Source organism: Sorex araneus, chromosome 1, assembly GCF_027595985.1.
Source record: "Sorex araneus isolate mSorAra2 chromosome 1, mSorAra2.pri, whole genome shotgun sequence".
NCBI classification, from domain to species: Eukaryota; Metazoa; Chordata; class Mammalia; order Eulipotyphla; family Soricidae; genus Sorex; species Sorex araneus.
Window position 1 is genome coordinate 261,301,593 of NC_073302.1, and position 8,808 is coordinate 261,310,400.

Consider the following 8,808-nt stretch of genomic DNA (forward strand, 5'->3'; position numbering starts at 1 on the left):
GCTTCTGGGAATATATCCCAGAGAAGCAAAAAAGTATAGTCGAAATGACATCTGCACTTATATGTTCATCGCAGCATTGTTTACAATAGCCAGAATCTGGAAAAAAACCAAGTGTCCTAGAACAGATGACTGGTTGAAGAAACTTTGGTACATCTATACATGGAATACTAAAATTGCATGGAATACTATGCAGCTGTTAGAAAAAATGAGGTCATGAACTTTGCATGTAAGTGGATCAGCATGGGAAGTATCATGCTAAGAGAAATGAGTCCGAAAAAGAGAGACAGACAAAGAGGGATTGCATCATCTGTAGAATATTAAATGACAGAGTAGGAGACTAATACCCAAGAATAGTACTATGCAATACCAGGAGGTTGACTCCATAGCTTGGAACTTGGTCTCACATGCTGGGCAAAAGTCGTACCAAATGGAGAATAGAACACCAAGTAAATTGTGAGTGGAGATCCCACCTGGTAAGGGAAATGCGCGCTGAAAGTGGACTAGTGACTGAAAATGATGGCCACTCATTACGCCTATTGCAGACCACAATACCCAAAAGGAGAGAGAGAGAGAACAAATTGGAATGCCCTGCCACAGAGGCGGGGTGGGGTGGGGGGATGTGATTGGGGGGTGGGAGGGATACTGGGTTCATTGGTGGCGGAGAATGGACACTGGTGGAGGGATGGGCTCCTGAACAATGCATGAGGGAAAAACAAGCACAAAATGTTCGAATCTGTAATTGTACCCTCACTGTGACTCACTAATTAAAAAATAAATAAATTAAATTAAATTAAAAAATCCTATTTTTTTGCTTTTCTTGATTTCTATATTTGGTAGAGTTCATGTTACCTGACATAATATTTCATTATGTTTTATCATGCAATGTTTTTTAGTGAGGATTCCTGTTATTAAATGCTGACTTTTTACAAATTTCTTATTTCATCCCTTTTCCATATGTTGGGCCCATATATCCAATTGCCTTCATGGCACTACAAGTAATAGGTGACATTGTACTATCAGAAAGGACATGTTAAAATGATTTTTAATTTCTAACCAAAAACAAAAAGAAAGAAAAAAAAAGAAAAAAATTCTACCGACAAACTTATTTTAATTTTGTTTTTCTTTTGTTATCTGAGACACAACTATAAGTTCTCAAGGTTTATTCTTGGCTCTTTGTTCATGGATTACTCCTGGTAGGGCTCAGGGGACCTTAAAAGATACCATAGATTAATCTCTGGTTTGCCAAGTGCAAGGCTATTGTCCTCCTTGCTGTACTACCACACTGGCCAGACAAATGATTATTTTAAAGCACTGTATGGAAAATTGTCAAAAAAAAAACAAAAAACAACACATCCTGGAATTACAGGCTTTGAAGTCCTCCTCCTCCTCCTCCTCCTTCTCCTCCTCCTCCTCATCATCATCATTATCATCATCATTTTCATCATCCTCATCATCACCCGGTGATTGTTGAATTTCTCGAACCATCTCATTAACATCTCCATTAGTCCTACCCCTAAGATTTTTGAAGCCTGTCATTACTCGTCCTTCCCAACTATGGTGCATTGGAGGCTCTTTCAGGGTCAGGGGAATGAGACCCAGCATTGTTACTGGTTTGGCATATAAATACACCGTGGGGAGTTTGTGAAGCTCTCCCATGTGCGCAGGAAACTCTCAGTAGCTTGCCAGGCTCTCGAAGCAGACTTGGAGGTCTCAGACCTGGGTCCCACACACTTGGGTTCCTCTGCCGGTACTTTCAAGCATAAGGCTGTCTGAACATGTGGAGAGGGGCCTTGAGCATGACTGTGGCTATGCTCTATAGGTCTTGGACCGTTGGAGCTCTGCTCGGGGAGGGGAACCAAAGCTGACCTCCTCCGAGGGCCCCGGGGAAGACTGCCAGGCACGTGGGCAAGAGACTCTCTGCGTAGCTCTCTTCTGGGAGCTTGGTTTTATGTCTCTGGATGTTGGCCGTTGGTGTGATTGTAGGTTTTGAAGTGTATACAATAAATAGAATGGATAGTGCTAGAAGAATATTGGTACTTGAGTGGTAGACTCTTAAACCCTTACTATTTCATTTAAAATAATGTATTTTGTTAGAAAGTTAACTACTCCTATTACAATGTAGCGACTCTTATTATAATTTGGTGGAATATTTGGAGCTTGCTGATATTTGGAGCTCTTAGAGCTTGCAGAGCAAGAATATGCGATGCATGCATTTATGAACAGGACAGTGATGTGCTGCAGAAAACAGTGAGAGAAAAGAAATGTCATAATAAGAGAGACAAAAGCAAAGTTGATCTAATCAAAAATTCATACTGAAAAAAATTTTAAGCATAGTTCCAGAAAGTGATTCACCTGGAGCACTTTCTTTCCACAATGTGAGACCCTTGATTAAACCCATGTCACCTCAACAAATAGATTAGTAATGGAGTTATTGTTTTCAGACCCCTCAAAAAAAATACTCATGAGAGGATACTCTCCTGACATGATGTCATTTGCCTTGGGCATATTTAGAAGTCTCCTCCCATCACCCATACATATTTGCCAATCTCAGGAAAAATTTTAGGGAAATCACAGATGTACTTGAGTTTATACTTGACTTCTTGTCACAACTCTTATTAAACTCAGTGAATGCATTTCCTAAATAATGACAAATTTAAGTAAATTAAGAGTAAATAAATATAAATAATAGAACTAAGATAACTTTTGACAATATTTTCCACAATGGATTGCTAACAAAAATGGAAATCTTTTAAGAAACCTGTAATGATTTTCCTGAGCAGTATTCCTCCCACTCCTGATGTAGCTAACAGACTTTTTAATGAAATTTGGCATCTGACCTTAATTATTGACTATAAATTTTATTAGCTATATTAAAATAAATTATGCAATCTAAGATATTATAATTAAAATTGTTTTTCTTAGGTACAAAGTAGCGTATAATGTAATACTGGCTCCTTTAAAGCAATGCAGAATAAAGTGTGCTGCAAATGACAATTAGGAATCAGCAGGACTCAAGTGTTTTCATGCCATTTTGTGTTTTATGTGTTTACAAAGCTGCAACCTATTGGCATTTAATTCCATATTTACTGTCTGTTGCGTCTTATTGCACAGCAGGACATGGAATGAGCAATAAATATGTTGTCATAAGCATTGCACTGAATGAAAATTTAATTAAATTCACAACTTTTTGAAAAATATCTATTCTGTGTCACCCTTGGTTTTGACATCACCCGCTTGTAAATTCATTTTATCAATATATCCACATGGAATTACAAAAAAGTTGCTGAAATTATGTGATTCATATGAGTTTCAGTATAATAAAATATTCTTTTCAAATATATTAGAACACAAGTGAGTTTTACAATCCCGCTGATTTGAAAAATTACACAACTATATGATTTAATATGCTAAATGGCTTACTAGTAAACTTAATGGAATTACAGAACAAGAAGTTATAAAATAATATAATTATTTATTTTTATTTTCCTTCAATGCATGCACATCCATTTATCAATTATTGAGGTAACTTTGATCATATCATTGTATGTTTTTGGATTGATATTTTTACATCTCTTATAAAGCAACTTGTTACATCATTATACTACATGTTACTGTGCTAGTTACATCATGCATATCGGTATCATATTGATATTCTTCTACTTCAATCCATTGAACTACTTCTACCCTTTATGCTTACTTCACCCTCATTCTTATGGCAGGTGCAGTTCTGTAGAGCCCAGATCCAAGTATTTGCTTTGGGTAAGTTTTTATCTGTTCTCTTGTTTTATTCTGTAACACATGTGAGTGAGTCAGCTCATTAGGTACCTACATTTCTCTTTATTTATTTTTTGATTAATATTATGCAAAAATATCTAACCATGTTATTAAAGTTAATTTATTTATTTATTTTAAGCAGTATTCAAATGTTTATAGAAACCACATCTTCATATACCCTTCTATGAACCAGGTATTTGGGATGTTACCCAAATTCCTTGTAAATGGAACTTCAAATGACATAACAATGAATTTATCCTTTAAAAATAGCACTTTTGTATTCTTTGGGTATTTAATTAGTAATAATATTGCTAAAGCACAAAGTAAGTCTATGCTTAACATCATGCGAAACTGCTGTATTGCTTGCCAGAGTCTGGACCCATTTACATTTCAACCAGCAATATTTGAAGGTTAGCTTTACTTACATGTCATTACAAACACTTCTTTCTGGTCTTTTGATAAAAATATTCTAGTAGGGTCTAGAATTCATTAAATTACAGATATGTAATCTTTGATAATAATTTGCGATTAACTATTTCTGTATATATGTTTCATAGAACTATTATTAAGAACTATCCATTCATTTCTTCTTTCAAATTTTGATGGAATTCCTTTTAATATTATTGTTGACTTTTCTGAATACTTAGAAATTTTGATTATCAGCCTCCTTAGGGTTCATTGGGCCATACCTGATGGTATACAGGTTCTACTTAAGTCTCCATGCTCAGGACTTATACCTCACAGTGCTCACAGGAACATAAGCAATGCAGAGGTTCAAAGCTTATGTAGGACAAGTGTCTTACTATCTCACTGGCTCAAGATAATTGTCCCTTATTAGATATGCATATGAATTTTTAATGTTTCATTTATTTTTATAAACAAATTATGTATGCTATAAAATGTGGTTTTTGTATTTGTATATTTGACAATGCATGTTCTGTTTTATATTCTTTAAAAAGGAGATTTAGAGTTTTACAGATCAAGTATAATTAGAAAACTTAATTACATGTTATACACTGTTTCTATATGTAGGCCCATGAAGAGGGAAAGTGGAGAAAAAAGTCCATAGAATGTGCTTACCTCATAACTTTTTTGATTATTAGAATGAGTATATATAGAGAAAACAAGTAAGAGTTAATATGAAAGAGTCAAACTAGAAAATCTCAAATATTTTTCAACTTATTAAAGTGGTCTTTACTTCTTGAAGTAAAATGAAGTCTTGCCCTTTTAGGCCCTTTTTAATCAGCTATGCTATTGTTTGTTTAAAAAGTTCCATACTGACTTAACCTATAGTTCTGCGGAGGTTTATTTTTAATTACAAAAATGTTATTTACTGTTTTTTTTTTCCCTTTTTCTTTTTTCAGTTCTAGGGTTCTAACTCAGAGCCTGACACATATAAGGCATGTGCTCCATAACTAAGTCACATTTTTGGCACTGTATGGGGCTTATATTAAGTGAAGAAAAAATTACAAAATTTGAATATGCTATACAAGTTAATATATAAAAATTCAAGATTGTTGAAATAAAATTCAACAATATTTAACAGTCACTATCACTGTCACTGTCATCCCATTGCTCATCGATTTTTCAAGTGGGCACCAGTAACATCTCTCATTGTGAGACTTATCGTTACTGTTTTTGGCATATCCAATATGCCACAGGTAGCTTGCCAGGCTCTGCTGTGTGGGCGTGATATTCTCGGTAGCTTTGCCAGGTTCTCTGAGAGGAGTGGAGGAATCAAACAACGGTAGGCTGTGTGAAAGGCAAACACCCTACCGTTTTGCTAATATTTAATGGTATTCTACTTAATGTATATTCAATTTTTACCTTCTGAGTTGTAATGGTTTCATTTGAAAAATTGGCCTGTTTTAATAAGCTCTGTGAGCTCTCTTTTATTGCTTTCTTATTTCAGTGGAAAACCTCAACATTGTCACAAGAAAGTCTGCATAAAGGAATTTAGAGAGCTTCAACTCATGAAATACTTACTTTTTTTCTGTTTCCATCCATTAATGATGTGAGTTCTTCATCATCAGTGTAACTGGTGGTTTGTGAGGTCTAGAATGAAGTTCTGCTTTTGTGCAAAGCTGGGTGGTAGTCTCTATTAATTCTGATGCAGGTGTTGAGGCTCTGAGTTCATGTTGTTTTGGAAGCTGTTGGGAATTTGCAGTCATGATTTACTGAGTCGTGAAGCTGAAGAAGAATAGGCAGACCAGTGCTCCACTACCAGTGTTCACAGTTGATTATACCTGACAGTGACTGTGTTATTGATTTCTTACAAGTTTAGGAAGCAATGGTGGCTCATGGACTGACCTGATACCTGATATCTACTGTGGTATTTCTGTTGATGAAAGCCTGGGAATCTTTGTACTTTCAAGCTTAAGTCAAACTCGAAAACACAGTCACTTCTTATCTCTTAATTTAACAAGGCCTGCTATGTAATCAAGTAGAGTTTTTAAAGTACTGACTGACCTTGGACATGGCAAACAATGGTAAATTTGTTGTCTATATCCCATAGTTTCTTTCTTGTTTTTGTTTTTATTTTTTGTTGTTGGTTCACACCCAGCAATACTCAGTGGTTATAACTCCTTTCTCTGCACTTAGAAGTCACTCACGGAGGGCTTGTGGGGCCATATAGGACGTTGGGAATTGGATGCATGCAAGCCAGCTGCATGCAAGGCAAGCTCTCAACTCAGCTATATGGCCCCAACGTACCATCATTTCTGAAAATCTTTCTGACTCCAGCATCTCATTTTGTTGCTTGCAACGAGCCGTGTGTGGATTAGGTGTGTTTATATATAGGAATAAGCTAGGCAAATGTCCTTCAATGCCGAATTTTTGACCCTTATTTAGAATGGTGAAATTTACCTTTGGCGGTGGGAGTGAGGAATCTTCCCATTATAAAATTATGGAATTTCCTTGCATACCTTGTAGATCAACTTTGAGGGACTAAAACAATTAAAAAAAAATGTTGACTCTGGATGTTCAACCTAGTTTTCACTAGATCAGTTTTCGTAAATGTGTGTTTAAGGCTGGCGTATTGGCTTTCTGGTCATCTCTTCTTTTTCTTAGTGCATATCACTCCATTTTAGCAGTCCTTACACTATCCCTCTTTTTCCATGGGGTTATGATCTTTACTTTTAAGTTTGCCACTTTTCTGTATTTCATAGCAGATAATCTGTCAGAAGTGGTCACAGGTTCCTCAAGGTGACTTTCACAGTAGATCCCAAGTAATACCATATGTATTATTCTGTTTTAGATTTTTTTTTTGTGATACCTCAGGAGCACTCTTAAATTGCCTTATTTTCCCATCTAGGCTCTGCACTTATCTACTTTTTATTAGTCTTCCTTTGTAATTCTGTTCTTTAATATGTAAAACCTGGCAGCTGACCTCCACCACCGAACCACCATGCTCTAGGCTGCTTTCCACACACTAGAGCCAAATCTCACACATGAGCAAAGTCCCACAGAACTCAGGTAATATGGAAATTTGTGATCTTGGACTCTGGATTCATTGGGAGGGACCAGAGAGCAGAGATCCTATGCCTACTTATCCCAGTCTCTGGTGACCCAGGGGTCACACCAATAAGCCACCTCCTGCCAACACTTAATAAGACACTTTCTACCCATTTTCCATAATTATCACACCATATTTGATGAAGTTCAGACAGTAAGTAACAAATCATTGAGGGAAATATTTATATATGCCTCTCGGAGAGTCTGGCAAGCTACCAAGAGTATTCTGCCCACAGGGCAGAGCCTCGCAAGCTCCCTGTGGCGTATTCAATATGCCAAAAACAGTAACAATAACAGGTATCATTCCCCTAACCCTGAAAAAGCCTCCAATCATTGGGAAAGATGAGTAAGGAGACCTGCAAAAATTTCAGGGCTGGGACTAATGAAGATGTTACTGGCGCCCGCTCAAATAAATCAATGAACAACGGGATGACAGAGATACAGTGCTATGAGTTTTAAAGCTTTCTGTCCAGAAAATAGAAAGTTACTACTTCTTGAAAATCAGCGGGTCTTCATTTACATTGACACTTGAGATAATAGTGTCAGATATAATAAATTTATCTCAGCAGCGTGTGACTCAAATAACTTGAAACTCCTTCAATAGAACCTGTACAGTGTCAACATCAAAATGTTCATGTGTATAAAATTAGTAAATGCCTACAATTGTAGTCATTAGTATGGGTTTTTTAGTTAACTAATTTATGTCTGATTACATATAGGTATGTATACATAATTTTGTTTTTTCTTGGGGAACATGGATAAGCTGCCCTGTTGCCAAAAAATATGCTTCTGGAATCTCTTGATCTTGATTCCACATATGAAGCAAGTGAGCTACTCTACATGTGCCACACATGGCAGAGACCTTCGATTTATTTGCTTTTTTAAGGTTCACTTGTCACTTTTCATCCTGTTGCTCATCGATTTGTTCAAGCGGGCACCAGTAAGGTTTCCATTCATCCCTGTCTTGTGCTGGTGCAGCCCTATGGCATCTGCTTGCTCCAGGAAAACGAAGAGCCTCAAACCGTTTGGTCAGGGTCTTGACGAAGAAGTCTGACCATCTCGTAGGTGGGTGGCCACGTGTTCTTTTGACATCCCGTGGAATCCAGTAGGTAACAGCTCTAGTCCAGTGGTCATCTCCAAATTGTATTATGTGTCTGGCTAATCTGATTTTCGACACCTTGGCAAATGAGACAGCGTCCCTGATTCTCGATCTGTGATGGAAGGGAGGTGAACTACGGATTCTTTCTTTCATTTGAGTGAAACGTGATATTTCAAGCATATCTCTTGATTCCTCTTTGGGAGATCCAAATAGCATTCTCACCTTCTTTTCATAGGGCCTAGTCTCTGAGCATATGTTAGTGCAGGAAGAATGGTGGAATCAAAAAGATGTGCAGGGACGTGGAGGTTCTTCATCCTCTTAGCCACTTTTTCAATGCTTCAAGGCGTTCCATGCCACTCTCTTCCTCTTGTGCACCTCAGATGCCAGGTTGTTCATCATGTTGAGTTCTCGCCCCAGGTACA

General features: G+C 37.0%; 1 pseudogene; it reads right to left on the minus strand.

Moving 5' to 3' along the window:
* Window positions 1-8,033: 8,033 nt before the first annotated feature.
* Window positions 8,034-8,159, minus strand: LOC129400981 (U11 spliceosomal RNA; annotated as a pseudogene).
* Window positions 8,160-8,808: the final 649 nt, after the last annotated feature.